This window comes from Tinamus guttatus, unplaced genomic scaffold (genome assembly GCF_059628265.1).
Source record: "Tinamus guttatus ecotype Peru unplaced genomic scaffold, ASM5962826v1 Tinamus_guttatus_pri_ptg000010l, whole genome shotgun sequence".
NCBI lineage: Eukaryota > Metazoa > Chordata > Aves > Tinamiformes > Tinamidae > Tinamus > Tinamus guttatus.
In genome coordinates, this window is record NW_028288544.1 from 1,447,996 (window position 1) to 1,468,137 (window position 20,142).

Genomic DNA, 20,142 nt, shown 5'->3' on the forward strand with positions numbered 1-20,142 from the left:
TATGTCCTGGATATAATATGGTTTCTCATGTAAGAAAACCTTGACAGCAGCACAAAATACAATCGTGTTACAGCACATTATATTGTGACCTGATACATATATTCATATCTGTAAATGAGCTGTGCATACAAATTCACATTAATGATACAAAATGCATCTTTGAGCATTTTTATTTCCTGGATTGTGTTTGTACTTAGCAACTTAACTTTCAAATGAAAATTGTAATTGAAAGTGTAGATATTCGAGAGTAACAATTTCTTTTTCAACATTTTCAGGTCTTGCCTTTGCCTCCCATGAGAGAAAAAAAAAAAAAAAAACTACCAGTGAACATGCATGCAGAAAACGCTTAAGTATTCAACCAAAACAAAGTATCACCTCAAATGTAGAAAATGAATAAAGATTTACACATGTAAAAATGCAGAAACACACCACTTTAATTAAGAAACAATCTATTTAATTGAACAGCACACGAATGATACAGAAAAATGGAGAGTAAACCTTTCATGATAATTTGAGATGGAGTCGGTTTCCTGATCTACTCTTTGCTATAAGATTTCTACATGGCAAGAAGGGGTTTGAGCTTCCTATATGCTAGGAGAATGACTTATTACTGAGAGTGAAACATTTGTGTGATTGTATAACAGATTAATGAAATTTGCACTTAAGACTACATGCACAATTGGGAAATAGCTAACTGTATAGTGATAAGCAATGTGTAGTGCCTAGCTATATGGCAATGAGAAGTTGATAGATGAAATTTGATTAAGATGAACTGATTAAATCTTGGATAATTGAGTAGTGCTAGAGCAATATTATGAATGGCATTGTTGAGTCAGAGTGATAAAAAAAAAACTGTCTGATGCTTGGGTCTAATGACTGTGTAAAGTTGGATATGGACATAAAAGAAAATTGGGTGAACATTGTGGGAATGCAGTGAGAGTTACTAGCAAATAGGAGCATATAAAGAGAAAAATGGTTGAGTGCATAGTGTTTGTTGTAAAAAATAGTAGAAGTAATTAGTTTACTTTTACAAAAAAAAGGTGCCAGTTGAACCAGCATGTGATTGATCTTTCTATCCTCTTCTCAGGAGAAAGGCTGTGTTATTGGGTGGAGTTTTCCTAAGATAAAATATATATGCTTTATGTGTTAAGGTAGGTATATGTGTATGTATCCTTGACAAACTCTGAAATTGCTATTCCCTACAATGAAGCTCTAGTAAATGATTTTAACAATTATTTTTAAATAGGCAAATAGAGCTTTCTTTCATACTATTGTTTTTCAAAATAGCTGAAGCATTTGTTGAAACCCTCCATTGAGAAATCTCCACTGTGGAGAGAGGTCAAGTGGTACAAATAGTAAGTAATGGAAAAGAATTTAATAATGAAAAGATTTAATAATAAAAAGAAAAGATGTAATAATGTTTTTTTTTCTAGTACCTTGCCTACCAAGATCCCTATTAGCTTCCTATAATTGCAGAAAAATGTACATGTATGTGTTGTTATTAGTTGAATTTTTGCTATTTTAAAATTCAAAATATTTCTGTGAATGAATCACAGGAGTGATGAGGCTGGATGGTGCAGGTGAGATCCATTTAATTTTGAATACAATATTCCTCCTCCCCAAACATATAGGCTGACTTGTGAGAGGTAATCCCTACTCATGCATCAGACAGTGAAAGATGCCTCAGTCCAGTATATAGATTGCCAAAAGCCATCTGTTATCCACAAACAGACAGGAATCTGACCTTCAGAGTAAACTTAAAATGCTCTTAAGATTAAATTAGAGAAGGCAGATATCAGTTAAGGCCTTTTTTTTGTTTGTTTTTTGTTTTGTTTTTGCTTCTTGATGTCTTGGTGTTTTTTCCTTTAAAAGGTATATCCAGAACAGGCTCAATGTTATGAAAAATACTATCTTGGACTTCTTAGTTGCTTACCATAGGCTGCACTTGTTTTGGTTTGTAACCTTTCTTTTGAGTGAGTCTTTTTTCAGCTCCCAAGTAGTTTCTGTTATTTTTGTCTGAATTCCTTCCAATTTGCTGAGATCTTTCTGGTGATGTGCCCAGAACTCATGGTGACTTCCAGGTGTGGTTATAACAAGAGCGTGCATGAAGAATTTATGGTTTATGTCCAGATGGAGTCTTTTGTTTTAATCATCCATGTGACCTGCATGTGTAGGATGGAATGAATTACTTAAGGGTGTTAATGTTCAGTTCACCAAGAAGTTTGAAAGGCTTATTTGGTTGTCTACAAAGAAAATGTTCTCCAGGCTGCCCTAGAGCTGTGTACGGAGAAACTGTTACCTTCCTGTTCCAGGATACAGTATTTCCAAGTATGCAAGTCTAAACTGAATTAGGCTTTTTGCTAGTAGTCTGCTACAAATTTATTTGTAGCTTCGGCTTGCTTGTTATACTTAGATTCTTTGCAAGTATTGTGCCTTCTGTGTTTTCCCCTCCCTTTGAGTATATTCCAGATGTATTCCAGAATAGTTTTCAGTCCTTTCTGTAGGAGTACCTTGCTTTTTCCAGCACTCCATTTCATTTTACTATTTTCTGCCTGTATTTTAACCACACTGAGGTGCTTTGAGACATATCTGCATCCTCAAAGTTGTCCACACTGTGGCCTCAATCAATTAAGATATCCAATAAAACAAGTCTCATAACAATGCCCATGGTATCACATGTATATAGATACATTCCTGTTCACCCTTTATCCTATGGTTCATTAATATGTTGTCAGTTTATACAGTTTTATCTTGAGCCCTATAATAGTTGGTGTTTTTCTTAAATTTACACAGTCCTTGCTTGTCCTTTAATTTCTCAATTTCTGGGTATTTACTGAGTTTTAGTCAGAAATTGGTAATATTTTATTTTACTGTAACATCTATCCGTTAAACACAGTTGCACTTCTTATCCTTTCCAAGATCAAAACTATTTTATTAAATTGAAAGTTGCAAATATAAGTACGTATACTAATTAATAATACTGTAAATATTTCTATAAGGTCACTTTATAGAGTTTCAGTGCAATACAAAGAAAATCCTTCAGGCGTTACTGCACTAATGTACGTGAGGAGAAAGGCAGTGCAAACAGAGTAGCATACAGATCATCTCAAAAAGGTATGACTGGAGCTGAAGTGCATTCAGAATATGGTCTATCTAGATATTTATTGCCTTTGTAAATACTTTTTCCTGTGATTCATATACATATATGTGTGTGTGTGTATATGGGGACTATTCTGGTTTACCAATTCCAGTAGCATCTACTAAATGATGACTATGAAAATGCAAGCCCCATCAACACACAGATCTACCTCACCAATTTTGGAGTCATGCAGCTAATACTTACTTTCTTACCAGTGAATTGATGATTATGTATTTCAAGGCATGAGGCAGACTTGGAGATACAAACTTTCAGAGAATACAAATTTACTAATCTAGTGTGATCTGTTAATTAAATTTAAGAAAGATTAAAAGGAAAGATGATTGTGTTCAAGAATCTTGAGGGGAAAAAGTTTTGTGTTTTGGTTATAGACTTCTAATCAAGTTCAGAAATCAGATACTTTCAGTCTGAAAGCTGTGCAGTTAAGTGATGGAGACCTGATTCTGCTGTAGTATGGTCTGTGTTTCCTGCTGTCTCATGAGTAATCTTGCAGCTGCCTTAGTTACAAAATCAGTGATAGTTATTTTCCTCCAGATGCAGGCACATAATAATTTGGCTGAAAAGATTAAAGAACAGCCTGTGAAAAGATCCATGAGTAGCATACACTATGCCATATTCCGGTCTCCCCACCCTACACCGTCACCTTTTCTCTTCCTATTTTTAGGATATTCCATGCAAATGCTATTGCGAGTAGCTGTGCTTCTCGGGACAGAACTCTAGGCTTTTGACCCCCCCCCCCTTTCTTTTTTTTCCCCCCTCTACTGTACTAATACTCAGGAAAGGTAAGAAACGGTTATGCTGTTAAAATGGCTTAGAGATAGAGGTTGCTCACAGAGGGAAGAAAGCCTTCCAAGAAGTGATCACATTCTCACACCCAGCTTTAAACACATTCTTTATCTTTAAAAGGAAGTGGAACAGAATCAGACAGTAAATCAAATGTAGTTGTGGTCTTGTCTGCACAACCTTACCATTATAAAACAGGGCGTTACCGTTGGACATCTGAAACAAGAGTTGTCAGTGCTAAGGCCTCTTGTGCTTAGAGAAGAAGTTGATAGATTTTTTTTTTTTTATGAGACAAAGCTGTTCCTTTTGGGCATCCCTGAGTTATTCTCTTTATCATTCTCTGAAGATAGCAGTTATGGTGACTATTCTGGAACGATCTTTAGCTAGAAAACAAAGTCAGGCTGTATCTATTATGTACTCTCATGAGTACGCCCTTCAAAATCACCAGAAGTTTTATTTATTCTATTTGTTTAGAAAAGGAAGTTGAATTCTTACCCCAAAAAATCACCACCTTTTCTTTGATGTTGTTGGCAAAAAGCTATTTAAAGGATATATGTTCTAGCTGCCGCTTCTTAAAGATGCTCTGTGATCAAACAAACTATAAAAGCCTTGTGAGTAAATGCTTCATGCTTCAGAACATATATATATTAATGTTTAAAAGTTCCATTTAGAAATAGATTTTGCACAGGTGAGGAGAAAATACAGCAGTAGGTGCCACAAGGAATGAAGTGCTCTACCTGGAAACAGACCCTTTTTTCCTTGTCTTCTGACAGAAGAGAGGAATGAGTATGTCTATGTGAATATATTACAGATATGTAAATATGTGTCTTCTGTTCCTAACAAAGGCAAAGCATCTTTATTTTAACTGTCTATAAAAAGAAAACATTGTTAGTAAAAGGGTTAAAAATCAAAAAAAACCCCTTAGCATTAATTGTACTGTGACAGTAGAATTCATAATTTTTGCATACTGTATTTTACATCTGCACTGTAAAATAATACGAGAGATCACTGTGTGTCCTTGTGTCTAAATGCTGTCCCCAGAGCAGTGGGGGAAGCGTCGTTTCTGTCAGCACTGCTCATTGCCCGCAGACCCTGTGCCAGCAGTTTGGCAGCATGGGTGGTGACCAGTCCAGTATTAAAGCTTATTGCTTGCTACCATTTTAGTAAATAGTATAGGTAGAGCAACATTTTTTTTCTTTTGATGCCTATCTGACATAGAGAAAAGGAGGAGGAGGTCTCCCTAACATTTCAGATGCCTATCTGACATAGAGAAAAGGAGGAGGAGGTCTCCCTAACATTTCATTCTGGAAAAGCTCTTAACCAGCGGATGTAAACTGGAACCTGAAGACAGACCTGTATCTCACCAAGGCTGTCGCAGCAATAAATGGCCTTCGGTAGCGTAATTTATCAGCTATCGTAAGCCTGTTTCTGATTACAGTTTGTAAGAGTTCAGGACTTGGTGTGCATTTGTGTTGCTAGGGACAAATTCTGTTAGGAGAAACCTCTAGCTTCATACTGTGGTTGTTCTCCTGTCTCTGTTGTCCACATAGAATGCTGCAAAGTGAGAATTAGCAACATGCTGTCATGCATGGGCCTAAGTGAATATGCAGAGGATGAAGTTTTTTTAAAACAGGTCAGTAGGCGTTGCATTTAATTAGGCCTCTAATCCTGCACGCTACTAGTAGTTTTGCATTTTAATATGTTCATTTTGTCTTAAGTGAGACTGCTCATTTAAGTGAAGTTACAGATGTAATTACATGCAGGATCAGATCTGGGCAGTCACATTTCAGCTTATTATTCATCCTGTAGCACTGTGTTACAAATTAGATACATCTGATGTTACCTCTTGCACAGTCAGGGTAAAGGAGTATCTGAAACTGAGTATGTTTGTATTTAATGGCTTGTACTCCATTTCCATGACTGTCCAAGCTGAGCCCTTACAAAGACATGTCATACCGAGCATTTTCACTGTTAGATTGAGAGCCATAAGGCAGAGATTTTCCATGCACAAGGTCACGAGGCTGCAGCGTAACTGAGTATGTGCTGTATTTGCATAGACTGATATTCAGGCGGTTAATGGCAGTGCAGAATGCCTTAATGGTTTTCATTTGCATCAAGCTGTTCTCACCTCTTAGTAACATAATGGATAAATAAAAGAGTCTTTTTGTTTGCTCCTTATGAAAGTTGCAAATGATGATTAAGTGGTGCTGAGGGAACAGACTCCCGTTCTCATTGAGGGAGAGGGGAAAAAAAAAACCCACAGTCCAACAAAACTGATTTCAGAGTGACCTGCTTCATTTTGATTTGGAAAAGCACTTGGATCATTTTCTTTTTAATGTTATGCATGTTTCCTAACTCAAAACACAGAACTGGTCATTCCTAAGTCAAAATACAGAAATAATTGTTAATGTCAGACACAAAATGCTCATCATTCTTTACAGTGAATTGCAGAACACGTATGTTTAAACCAATAGTTCTTCCTAATAGATTCAGCAGTCACTTCTATATTATCAGAACTTTTGCCCAGGGTGTAGATGCCGGCAAACTGATACTTTTGCACTACACTGTGGTATTCTATGAGAAAGCCTGTGGCAGAGGTTTACTGGAGAAACCTTGTTGTGACTCTCCTTAAAAAGTTTCCAAACCTTGTTGTGACTCTCCTTAAAAAGTTTCCTCCGAGATTCATTCTTAGATGTAGAGTCTCCATGTGGATAGGTAGTTTCTTCAAACCCTACGTGGAACGTAGCATTTTCTTGTCTTTACAGGAGACTTCCAGACTATGTCTTGGTCCCTGTCTTGGCTCAGCATCAGTTTCTTGGGCTTCTCTGCCACACATGTGCTCAAAACCCGCTCTTGAAAGAGGCTCAAAGAAAGTTAGCACAATCTCTAGCTACAGTATATTTTTAGGCATTTTCTGCCTAAAGTTTGCTTCCATTTTGCCTTGACAAGAAGCTGAGTGTTCTCCACAACACTTGGAAAATAAATCTCTGTTCTTAGAAACATTTGTGTCAGAACGGTCATGTTTTTAAAATTTTATTCTTAATTTATAGGTGCACACAGTCCATCCTAATTCCATCGGTTTGTTTAAATTTGGCACCTCCCTGTGCTAATGTCAATATTTCTCAATTATATTTTCCTAAGTGCATTAAGACTTCAGCTTTGTGTGCCATATTGAGAAGCACAGCCAAGGCACTGCTGATCCTGAATACCCACATTTTAGTAGTAGTACCCACATTTAGAGTAGAAGGAATTTTAATATTCCTGACAGCAGCTAGGATAAACAGACCTTCGAGTACTTGCGTCTTTTATTTTCAGCTCACAGCTTCTAGTCCTTCCAGTTTCTATACTATTGCCTTCAAAATAGTTATCATGAGTACTTATTGTGACATTCATCTTCTCTCCTTCAAGCTTTACATTTTTTAAATCAAGATGCAGAATGGAACTTCATAATTTTTGAAAATTAATAGAGCATTTGGGAGCACAAAATAATATGCAGGTTCAGACGTGATGAATCCACAATTTTGTGGCCTTGCTGTTTTGCATGGCTTTATAATTTGTCCGGGGTTTGACTGGGGGCTAGTTAAATTACTGAATTTAGAATGAGAAACTAGTAGTTGGCCCTTGTTTTCGCTAATTTTGATTCCTGTGCTACTACCATTTATTTTCTTTCAACTCTCCCTGTTTGTTTTCAGTGTAGCATAAAGGACCAGTCACCAGCGTGCATATAGGGACAGTGAAGGGAAATTTCCACCTGCAGGCAGTATCCCCAGATGTGGGCAAAGTGCTGTGTTATTGTTACCCACACGACAAAGATGTCTGAATCCACTGACCATTACCTGACCCAGGAGTGTAACGATCCCCTGGCAATTTATTGTGAGCCGGAATGGGGAGGGCGTCGGGATTGCCCAAGAAGGGATCTGTGCACGTAAAGATGTGGCTCTTCATTTGGAGGTTATCACAGAATCACAGAATGGTTAAGGTTGGAAGACGTTATGATGCAAAATTTATTCACATGTGAAAATAAGGTTCATTACTGGCAGTCTACTGTAATACATGTGGATAAAAATGTATTCTAGATAGACCAGCAGTACAGGAGGGTGGATGTTAACCACCTCACAGTGACCATGATCATCTTAATCTTGTTTTTCAGTCATGCTTGTTTTTCAGGCTTCATTAAATGTTTACCACTAAAGAAATATGTCAGGAACAGACCCTAAAAGTGAAGCATTGTAGCTGGTTCTGATGTAGAGCTGCAGCAACTCTTAACTGGTCGTGCTATAGTAGGAAAACTGTGTTCAAAACCAAAATTGTTCTTATGTTTTTAATTGAGTGGCAGAAAATTACTTGTGTGGTCATTCCTGCTAAACAACATTTTCCATTTTTCCTTGTTTATTTCTTTTTTGGTTAGTAGTTGCCTTGAACTGGTTTTATAAACAGCAAATCTAAAGAGGATGAGATATTTTCTTGATAATTTGATCCAGATGTGTATTACTGTCTCGGTAAATATCTTTAAGTATTTGGTGTGAAGCTTTGGGGGTTTGTTCCTTTTTTTTTTTTTTCTTTTTTTCTTTTTTCTTTTTTTTTGTTAATGAACATCTTTCTTATAAGCAGTGGGCTTCATGCTGTTTAGAACTCCAGGAAGTCAATTGCGTTTCAGCAGGGATTCATGTGGCCCTTGGGTTTTGGACTGTATCGTATTGCAAGCTCCTAAAATAAGCCTATTTGGGAATCTACAGGCTTCCCTTCTTTTTGTCTGGAAAAGTTATAAAATAGAACAGACAGGCTTTTCACTGAGCTGCTGAGAACGCAATTCTGGCTATGCAATCAGGACTAAATAAGGAGCAAGACCAGCACTAAAAATAGAAACGGAGGTTGATCCAACTACTGCATGAATTATAATCCTTGCACAGCAAAGGGTTGGTAGGTTCAACTGAGGACACTCCGTTACGCAGAATCAAATAATCTTTCTTCAGCTCCTAAAAAGCCACTGTATCCTAGTTGCTCTCCCCAGATTGCCACCAGTCAGCAGAGCTGTGAACCGTTCCTGCAAATTATTTAACGTGTTTCTTCAGATACCGTTTTCTTTTTTAGGGGGAGGATTACATTTACCACGTAGTGAGAGGGAAATCCGGGTTTGCTTTAAGTTAACTGTGTTTGGGAACGGCGCAGTCAGATTCCCTGCGCTTTGGTTGCTGGCATAAATGCTGCATAAGCACGTTCCCATGGCTGCCACGAGCTCTGCACCCTGGTGCCCAGGGCCATCTCAGGGCGCCCAGGGCTCTGGCCAAGCTGGTTACCTTGCACCCCAGGTGGGTGCTGGTACGTGTTTCATGGGAGCTCACCCTGCTTTTCCCAGGAGCAAGGTATGGAGCAGTAGGGACCTCTCCTGCCTGCTCTCCTGCCCTTGCTGGCTCACGTAACTCAGAAAATATTTACCTGTCACTGGCCTGCCACCCTTCATGTACTGCACACCTCATAAGCATAAGCCCAGAACTTGTTGCTGCCTATTTATTGTTAAGAGCATTTAGGTATTAAATACTGAAATTTGGTGAGCATGGCCGCAGCGATGCACTGGGTGTTCTCTGCACCAGTTTGTTTATCTCTTCAGGCAGTGATTTAGCAAGCTGGGACAAGTATTTTTTCTCTGGCCTTAAAAATAGGAGATTATATAGCAGATTTAGATAATTCATGAGATATTTTTGACTTATTTAGAAACATTTATGTATTAATGTGAACAAAATTAGTATGCATGGAATTAGTCCTACCAATCTCTGCTACTACTTAAATAAAATGTTTAAATAATTTTAAATTTCTTTATCTCCCGTGTGTTGCAGAATTTGCTGCTGAAAGTGCAGTGTTCAGTTACTTACAGGAGCAGCTCAGGTGTGTTTGTAAACAGCTAATGAAGGAGAACTATTTGGACCGTTTGACACTGGGGACAGCATAGGTGGCCGTGGGAGTTTGTGGAATAGCACGAAAAGCCGGGGATCATCAAACTTACACAGGTCAAGGCCAAGGTAAACAAAATACATCATGTCAGAGGGTCACAAATCAGTTGTGTGGTTGCATTTTCCTTCCTTGGCTGCCTCACAGAAGAGCAGGCCCATCAACACCATCTTGCTGAGGGGCATTTTTATTTCTTTGGTGTATTATTTTCATCATTTTTGCTTGTATTTTGAAGGAGAGGCAGGAAGACAGCTGCATGTTGTCCAAGAGACACAGTCAAGGGGTGATGGTTGAGAAATGCGGGGAGTGTTGGGCAAAGAAATGTGCATCATTACCTTGCTTGCATTTAATCTTGCTATTCCATTTACGGATTTCAGCTACATTCTTACAGTACCGTACAGGGCTTTCCAGCAGTGAAACCATGGACTGCCCATCCCCAGCTTTTGCAGTGCTTCAGCTATAACTGTTTGGAGCAAACATTTGGTATAACGTAATATTAGTGGAGTCATCAAAATAAAAATTATATACTTACTTCAGCTTTATTCTTAAAAAAAGATCACACCAACAAAAAAATTTAAAATTATATATGCAAAGAGAAAAGTCATTTTAATAACATTTTACCTAACTGTGGGTTGTACGAAGAGGAAGCGGTGTAATGTGAACTGGTGGCTTATCTGAACACTGTATCCGTTTGCAAGTCCATATCTTATATTACATCCGTGTTGTCGATCATTGAAACCAGACATGCAGATTTTTTTTTTAATAAACACATCAATCTAGTCTATTTTAAAAGGGACTTCATTACTTTTAAACAGTGAGCAGTACGCTTCTAAGCTGCATTAGAATGGTACTCTCTTAAAAGGTACTGTTAAATGCCAGAATGATTTGTATTATTTCTGTACATCCAGTCTCAAAATATGCTTAAGCACGTATACTTTTAGCATTAAAAGAAGGGCTTAGTTGTGGAATGTATGGGGGATTTTTTTTTTTTTTGTGTCAAATCGTAATACCTCTGGATTACAGTCATTGTTGCAATTCTTTTATTCTTTTTCTGATTATTTATGGATTATGACAAGGAAGAACCACTAGGCAACGGCATTTATTATTTTTTTTCTCCTATTCTAAATCTTATTTACAAGATTCTTCCTTATATCTTTTTTTAACCCTATGAAAGTTATGGACAGCAGCTAAAGGTCTTTGACGAACAGCTTTTTTGTGTGTTTTTTAATGTGTAATTTTTATTAACTTTTATCATACAAGAATATTTAAAATTAGTACTAGATCATGAAGCAGTGGGAGTGAAGTTCACAGTGACACTGAAATATTTTACTATTACTTTACTATTTACTGTTCATTTTGAATGTAGTAGTAACCACTAATTCTGCAGGTTCTTACCCATGCAGCATGAATGAGTTCAGTTCAAATCCAAGAATTTCTTTCTTCAAGGGAAATTACTTGTTTCTTTCAGAGCCCTTTCTGTGTACGAGGGGAGGTCACAGCTGTTCTCTTCATTCACATGGAATCTAATAAAACAAACAACATATGTACAGGGCATAGGAGTTTAGCAGTCAGAACATAAGGATTTGTGTATGACTTTGAAAACTGTAAATAACAAGTCTCACCTCAGATTTGTCCCACTGCCCTTCAGCTGGAGCTGTGGGTAAAGATCTGTGTTGGAGCTGAGATTCCCATGCGCTACTTTGATTGGAAAAGAATACTTACCTCTCCCAAAGCAAGATAGCGAGGTCTGAGTTTGCATTCTTGGTCTTAGTTCTGATTTTCCTAAGTCTTCTAGATTTACATAATGGCCACATTTACATACTCTCTTAGGAGCTTTATGTGCGCTCTGTGTGAGGGTAGGCCTGAGGGCAGGCTGAAGATCCCACTTGCGCCGTTTCCCGCTGCAGAGTCCTCTGAGGGTCCTTGGTGCCCTGGTTTCTGTGCGGCACAGGGGCCTGGAGAGGGGCGGAGGAGCTGCCATGTGCGTCTGGTCCCGAGGGGTTCCCGTTCCGCCCTAGCCGAGAGCTGACTCTGTGCTCTCTGGTACCTGAGAGGTGGCTGTAAGGGTTTCCAAATACTGAGGAGTTAAAAAAAAAATCATCCCAAAATACATTGCTCGTTTTCTTACAAGTTAAACGGGAAAGGGGGAAAGATTAGCTGAATGGCTCACAAATACTAAACAATCTTTTTTTCTTGATGGATTTCTTTCTTGTGAGCCACAGAATCCATCAATTTGCACATTATTACAGGGAAATTTGCTTTGGAGACAGACATTGAATTTCCCTTTGACTTCCTCAAACCACAAGACTCTACCTCTCTTTTTTTTTTCTCTAAAAACGCCATCAATTCAGGGGAATTGCCCTGGCTAGACTAAAGCACTAGAAAGCATACAGATACTTTAGTGCAGAGTAGGTGGTTGCTGTTCTGTTAAACAATAGCAAAGATGAATTTCCTGTAGGAAATGAGCAGCTCACAAGATGTGGGTTTGATCTCGACACCACACAAGTCGTGATAGAAGGTTATCATCATCTGATAGTTGGATGACCTCTTTACAGTTAAGTGAGAGTTGTAAACTGTTTTCCAGTCAGCAAATATTTACAGGAACAGAAAAGCCATCGTGATTGCTAGCCGTCTCCTTGGGTGACTCGGTGTTAGCAGTGCAAAAGAAGCTTTGCTTTATTCTCTGTGCCAGGAAGAGATTAAATGATGGCACTGGCATACAATCGTTTCTTCTGTGTTGTACTTAGTCTGCGGAGTGGCTGGTAAAAGATTTCAGGAGACTCTTCTCTTGAAACACACAGACAGGAAATGAACAAAATTTGAAGGCATCCTCTCTAAATAGTTATCTCGGCGGATATTTCCCCAGGACAGGTTAACAAGAGGATGCTTTGCACATTCCAGGGATAGCTGTTTCCCTTCATGCTTCCTGACCAATCCTAATTCCCAGATTACTTGGTAGGATCAAGCGAGACTCAACAAAATTTTCTTTTAAATCTCTACCTGCCAGGAGAGTTCTGACGTATACATGTTGATGTCAAATCCTGTGACTGTCACAAGTAACTCTTCATTCAGTCTCCTTTCTGCAGGCTTTTTGTGTGGTTAAAGTCTAATATAAAGAAGCTCAATCATACAAAGGACAAAGTGATTTTAAAACCCACACATGAAGCGACAGTAAGAGCAAGTGGCCAAAGCACACTTGGAATACAGCAAGTTACCCCTTGAAGATATTATCCTTACATTGAAAATGTTAAAACCTCCTAACAAATGCAGCATCAGTAAGTAGTTTGTTTTAAACCTGCGTCTGCACAGGAAGCTGCATAATTCTACTGTCACATAAAACATCTAAGAACCCAAACAAAATTATCTACACACATTGCCAGGCAAACCATTACTGAAAGCAAAAATACAGATCAATCCACTTAGTAACAGATATTGGCAAGAACACATGACATCTGCACTCCAGGAATTCCATACGTTTCCACATGACAGCCAAGGAAAACACAGGTAAGCATCTGTCTACAATCTGCGTAGTTGCAGGGTGTCTCTTCTGCCAATTCATCCTTTAAACAATCGTCATCTGTGGGCTGCTGTATCCCTTACATACAGTGGCTTGAATTTGTTCATTGTCTCATAAATGATAAGGGTAAACAAAAAGGAGGACTAGATAATACAAAGCCTGGTAGGGAGAAAAAAATCATTCAAGAGACACAGATGGAAATGGGGGGATATGTTCATCTAAACCCGTTATAGGAAACCAAGCTGGTGGTTCCTCTGCTGTTCTTCATGGTGCCTGAACGCTACCTCTGTACACAAGTGTGTGTTGTCCTTGTCCAGAGAAGGGGACCTGGAGCCTGAGTAGCCTCTGAAAAACAAGCACGTGCTGCAGGAAGTGCAGAGGTCTCAGAGTGAGGAAATAAATGGTGCTGCTCATTTCTGAAGCGTTCACAACCCTTCTGAAAGTTATGGATCAAATTCAGGCTTGATCCTCCAATTTAGTTAAAGATGCTACAACTGTCATCAGAAAACTGGTCTTGTAAATCAAACTCCACTCTTACCTTTACCCTTCTGTTAATGGTGGAAGACCAGCATGGGCGTACGAACACAGAATTATTTTATTTTCTTTAATGATCAAAACCAAATGTTATTTTACCTTTGCCAGCATTGTGTAGGGTGAGGTGCCATCTTGCATATTTATTTTCCTGGAGTGATTCCCAGAAGTAAGCTATGCTTTTTTCCTGCTCATGTCTCACCAGCTTTATTTATTAGTTGCATGCACCAGATTTTCAGTCCCCAGGGATAGGCCTACACAGGAAATCTGTAGACAATATTTAGTACATATAAGTATGAGCATAACAAAAAAGCAGCTACTGAATGATAATCCAAACTGACCTAATTCAAGATTTCAGAGCAGAACCTGTCTAGGTTATTGTCCATGTTTTAAACCAAAAACAGCATTAAAAGTTTGTTAAATGAAAAGAAAAAACAAAGGTTGGTAAACTTGAAGGGAATTTTATTTAACACACACTGATGCTCTTCACCTGCTCAATATTTAAAGCCGCAAGTCCCACACTACACTCTCCAGAAAGAGTTATGTGGTCCCAGAGATGTGAAAAACTGAGTTTCTTAGCCTAATTTTCTGTTTGGAAAAACATGGTATCAATAAGCTTCCCATTTTCAGTCATCTCCCTCAGTCTTTGTGTCCCATTTGATGGATTCAGTTTCTAACAAATGGGCACATAGAACCTGGGACAGACTTAGAAAAAAATACACTTTTTTTTTTTCCTCTGTAGTGTTATATTAGAACTATAAATAAATGGTTTTTACTTGTATATTTTGCAGGGATGTTGAGCTATAGAAAATGCTTCCATTAGCAGTTTCAAGTGTAAAGTGATAGGAAAAATCCCTTCTGGTCCAGCATCAATACCTAACCTGAAATACCAGAGTAGCAAGTGGAATTGAAGGGAACTCTTTGAGGAAGATTATTCACTTCAAAATACCAAAATGTGATAAGGACAAGGAGCCAACATTTCTAGGAGGCCACCTTTTCAAGTGGAAATGAAGTGATTTAGAGGGCAGATTTTCACTAGGGTCTCAGAATGAAAATTAAATTCTTCTCTGATGACTGACTGACAGTACTCTCCTAATATTGCAATTATTGATTATTACTGATTACATAGAAAATATGTTTTTGAAGATATTTTTTTTCTCTCCTCACTGTTGGATGCGTGAATTCCCAGTGCCTGGGAAACGCATCAGGATTAAACTCTCTCTCACATGCCCTCACACTTGGAGCGGCGCTTTGCTGGTGAAAGCTGCCTGCCCTCGTGTTACCCCTTTGCCTGCACCTCAGCAATCCCTTTCACGGAGAAACAGCAGCACCTGAAGGAGCCTCGTGGCTCATAGCGTGCGCGGGAAGGCTGGCGCTCGAAACGTGACGGGGATGTTGAGACTGTACTTGCATTTGTAGGTTGATTGCCTGGAAGGAAAAAGGGGGGGTGGATTTTGAGCCATCCCCTAGGATTTCTGTGAGATGCCACAAACACCAGGCTATTCTTCGAGGAAGGACTGAGAGATAAAGCGCCCTGTGTTGGGCGTGCAGATGTGGTTGTCTTACCCCAATCTCTGGTCATGGGGCTGCGGGAAGCGCTCGTGGGAGCCGCGCGCTGACCCCTCGCAGCGGCACGGGCTTCACCCTACCATGACTTGGCCTGCGCTCGGGAACAAGCTTGTGTTGGGAACAAGCTGGGCGAGCTCGTGGGCTGCTCGGGTTTGCTTCATGGCTGTTGTTGTTGCTTTTTTTTCCTGTTTTGTTTTGTTTTTAGTAGGAAGGGAATCACTCGGGAGCACAAATGGGCTTGTTTGGAAGTGGTTACACTGAGCCGTGATCTGCCTGCTCTGCTGGAGCGCTCGGGGAGTCGCGGGAGGAGAATTGCACTAGTTTGAACTGGATTTGGTAACAAGGATATTTTGATTTGGGGCAGCAGGGGGGAAAAAAAAGACTTGTGTAACGCTGTTGTGTTGCCCTGGGTAGGGCAAGGAGCCAGTGAATTGCGTGATTTTTTCTGTCCCTGGAGTGGGCCTGCTGCACGCCCAGCAATGCCATGAGAGTCAGCACCTTGTGTGCCGGGTTTCCCTGGCAGCGCCTGAGGAAGCTCCATGTGCGTGTTCACCACACAACCCGCTCCATGCAACCGCTGAAACTGGCAGAATGAGTCGTCCCAACACAGCCCCTCGGAGCGGCTGCGTAACCTCCGGCTCCTGCTGCACGCCGCTCGCTGGCTCCCCTCGTGCCATCACTGCCCGCAGCGCGCACATGACCCTGCGCTCCTCGTTGGGAACCACTCGGGAGCGCCGCGACCGCCCACGAGCGGCAGCTGGGAGCGCCCGGGAAGCACCTGGGGCAGCCTTGGCCACTGCGCCGTGTGGGGCCAAGCCGCGAGCGGGTCCCCCGCGAGTGTCACCGCGTGCACGGACTGGCGGCTGCAGCAAGAACCACCACAGGGGAGGGGAGGGAAGGCCATGTGTGGGGAGCAGGGACGCGTGTGCCACGGGAAGGGGCAGCACGGAGAGGGGCAGGCGGGGGCCGAGCCCTGCTCCAGCGGCACCAACACCCCGCACAGTCAGACCCAGGATGCGAGTGATCCTGGGCACTGCCTGGAGCAGGAAAGCGGCCCCGACAGCTGTGATCAATAGATGTGCGGGTTCGAGATTTACCGTTTTCACTGTGCTACTGGAAAAGCGATGTGTCATCCCCTACCTTTGCTTCCATGTGCTTAACACTCGGGTCCTCGCAGAGCCGTCTCACGCTGCCGGTGCTCTCACGCAGCACCTTTGCACGGGAGCAGCTCTGTCCCTCGCAGGGCCGGGCGGCTCAGCTAGGTTGTTTTCCAGGTAATGCAGTTACAGCAGCACACAGAAGCCCGAAGGAAAATATCACTTGCTCTCCTTTTCCACTGCCTTTTAAAAATACTAAGTGCAAAATTGTTTTTTCTTTTTTAAAATAAAATGCAAAAAAGATGAATGTCTGCAAGCTGGATGTCTCCTTCATTCCATCTGATAACCTTGGGATACCCTGGCGCTTCCATCGTCCGCCCTGCCCTGTCTTTCCACTATTTCACTGTTCCTGTCTACAGAGCCGCCACCTCCTCATCTCCCTTTGGGATACTTTCACTATTGGATATCTGATGTTCTGGCTTCTGCACTGGGGCACTTCATGAAAAAGTGTTTCTGTTGTACTTGGATTGGGAGGAGAATGGACCCGTAAAAATAAAAGTTACTTGCATGGTGCTTTCCTTCACCCGGAGGTCTTGGGTTGCTTTGGCTCTGTGGTCGGTTTGCTCTCAGCTTCCCGGGCAAGGAAGTCAAAGCAGAGCGAGCTGGTAATATTCCTGCTGGCTCCAGCAACTGAGTAGTAGGGCTTTGACTTTCCAGATGACTTTTCAGATTTCCCGTGTGTGGGGAAAGCCAATATTGTCCATCCGGAAGCGTTATTGCGAGGGGCAGCGTTAGTCATCTTCAAAGCGAAGCGTCGCCTGCCTGGTCGCTCGTCACTGAGCAGATCCGCAGTGTTCGCGTCGCTGCTGGGGCCGGGGCTCTGTGTCTGCCCTCGGAGGGGCCGCGAGGGAGGAAGATGGCACCGGCTGTCGTGCTCAGACATGTGAGCCTGGTGCCCATGCGGGGAGCTGAAGCGGCACCTCCTGCTCGGGCCGGCGCCAGGCTGAGCTCCCCCTCCAGCCTGGGGCTGAGAGGCTCCCTCGTGCACGAGCTGCCCCGCGGCCGCTGCCCTCGCTCCAGCAGCGCTCCCTTCTTGCCCTCCTCCCTCCTTCCCAGGCTGCTCCCTTTGGAGCAGGCTGGTGCTCAGCAGCGCACCTGGCTCGCGGGGTGCCCCTCACGTCGTGGGGCTCCCACCGGGGCAGCTCCCAGGAATGGGGCAGACGCCTTGTATGGGCTGTGAGCGCGAGCCAAAGGAGGCAGCGCCCAAGGAGGCCCCGAGGTACTATTTCTGGGGCATGCTCCTTTTTTAAAAAAATAGTGGGAAAACACAGAAGAAGCAGGTGGCGGTGGTGATTTTTCTCCAGATTAATTGCTACCTCTTTTAATCATTGTTTCCTCCCAGTGCCTGTTACAAAACCGCTTTCTGCAGCTCTGTCAGGGCTCACTTGTGTGATACGCGGGGCTTTTGTGCTTGCCGGAGCCAGGCTCATCCGCAGGCGCCTCTGCACAGCGGCCGGAGGCAGCTGGCGCTGCCGTGGCCACTCGCAGCGCGCGGGGCGCCCTCGACCCCGCTCTGCCTGGAGGGTCCCGCCAGGCTGCGGTGTCAGCCCCAGCGCGGGCATCTCTGCTCGCAGCTCCTTCCTCGCCGCTTACACGTAAAATCAGCAACGGGCTGCAGAGGCATCGATAAATCTTGTCTTTAAGGCCCTCTCTTATTCCATTTTCCCCACTTGGCCACAAAGCTCAGACTTTCTGCAATTTCCTTCCTGCATTTTCCCATCACCCTCATTTGTTTTAACACCTAAGCATTAATTTTGAAACAACCTGCGTATTTGCAGCCACTTCTCCCTTTCCTGCTGATTACTCTTTTTTTCACTCTATCTTCTGTTTCTTTTTTTTTTTTTCTTCCAGAAAACTGTTTTCCTCCTCCCCTCTCCCTCTTCGCAGCTCCCACCATCTGTCTCTCTACAAACACAAAGCTTTAGGGGAAATGATTCACTAGGCTGCTAGCTCATTACTCACACGCTCAGCATTGCTGTTTCTGTCCTTGTAGGATGCTCTAACTAATGTAAAGATCAATGGATCCTGGGAATTGCTATTCAATTAAAAAAAAAATGCCCCAGCCGTTAAATAGATTGGGCTCTTTTGTACTTCCTAAACACCAGCGCTTAATTTTTCCTCCTCGCTCTGCTGCTGGCTTTCCAGAAAAGGATCATTGAAAGAGAAGAATAGGGATGATCACCAGACCATTTAACGCAACCTCCTGTATCACATGATGCAGGAATTACTTAGTGAAATTCCCTGGCCCAAACCAAGCAAATCCCTGGTAAAACCAGAGATTGTTTTTTCTTTTAGGATGACAGCCAAAACGCTGAAAGGAATTTGCTACCCAGGCTCGATGATCGTTCTGGCTGCTTAGCTGCGCTCTGCGCTGCTGTGAGAGCCTCTCCTTGGCCAGGCAGGTGTTTCCAGGAGGCTCGGAGCCTCTTGGCACTTTCGAGCTTCTGCCTATGGCGCCCGGTAGCCAGTGGCTAACAGGCTCTGAAGCCATTTGGGAGAGACTGGTTGAAGCTAAACTAGAAGTATCAGCAAGCAGCAAGGCGGTTAGAAAATCATTAGATCTCCTTCGTATTTCTAACCCGAAACCCTAACTCCTTTGGTACTCCCCAAATATATACGTGTCTAAAAGTTGTGTGTTACAATTCCTGAAATTATTTCGAGGTTGTAAAACACTTTAAATGGCTTAACCAGAGAGGAGCGTCCAGGGCAGAACTGGAAGCTGGAGGCCGGGCTGGACGTGGTTGGGAGCTCCCCGTGCCCCCAAATGCCTCTGTTTAGGCACCCAAATCCCACCCCTTCTGTCTTCACTTCATTGACCTTTTAAGAAGGATTTCTGTCATAATTTCAGACTTGTCACCATATACTGGAAAATTATTTTCTTAATTGGAAGCTTAGTTTTTCATTTTATCACATGGAAAAGGATCCCCCCTTCCCCCCATAAGTGAATAGTAGGGTTAATACAACTAATTTGATTTGGCAGTGCCTAACATAATTTGATTTGGCTTGTCAGGGACGCGCCAGCGTGGCAGGTATCAGTTCATTTCAGCTGTGATCTTCCCTCTCGGAAATAAGAGTTGGAAGAGGCACCACTAGGTATCACAGTCACAATAAAATTATGACAACTGGACACACTGTTCCCCCAGTGCTCTTAAGTAGCTGTAACTCTTTATACAAAAGCCTGTTAAGGAAAACCTGGCCTGGCTCTATTTGCAGCATGGACCTCATATTTCAGCTCCATTTTTAGTTGTTCTCAGGAGCACCACAAAGCATCCCCTGTATCAACACAGCACACGAGCACAGCCTTCTTGGAAAGCTAAATATTTTGAATAATGTCAAAGGAATACCAACCTTTGAGTTAGTTTATTATTTGGACCACTAAATACATTTTTTTTAAAAAACGAAGCAGTATTTGAGTCATTCCGTAACGAATAATAAAGTTGAAGAGGGTCTTGGATAGAGCCCGTGTTGAGCGTGCATCCAGT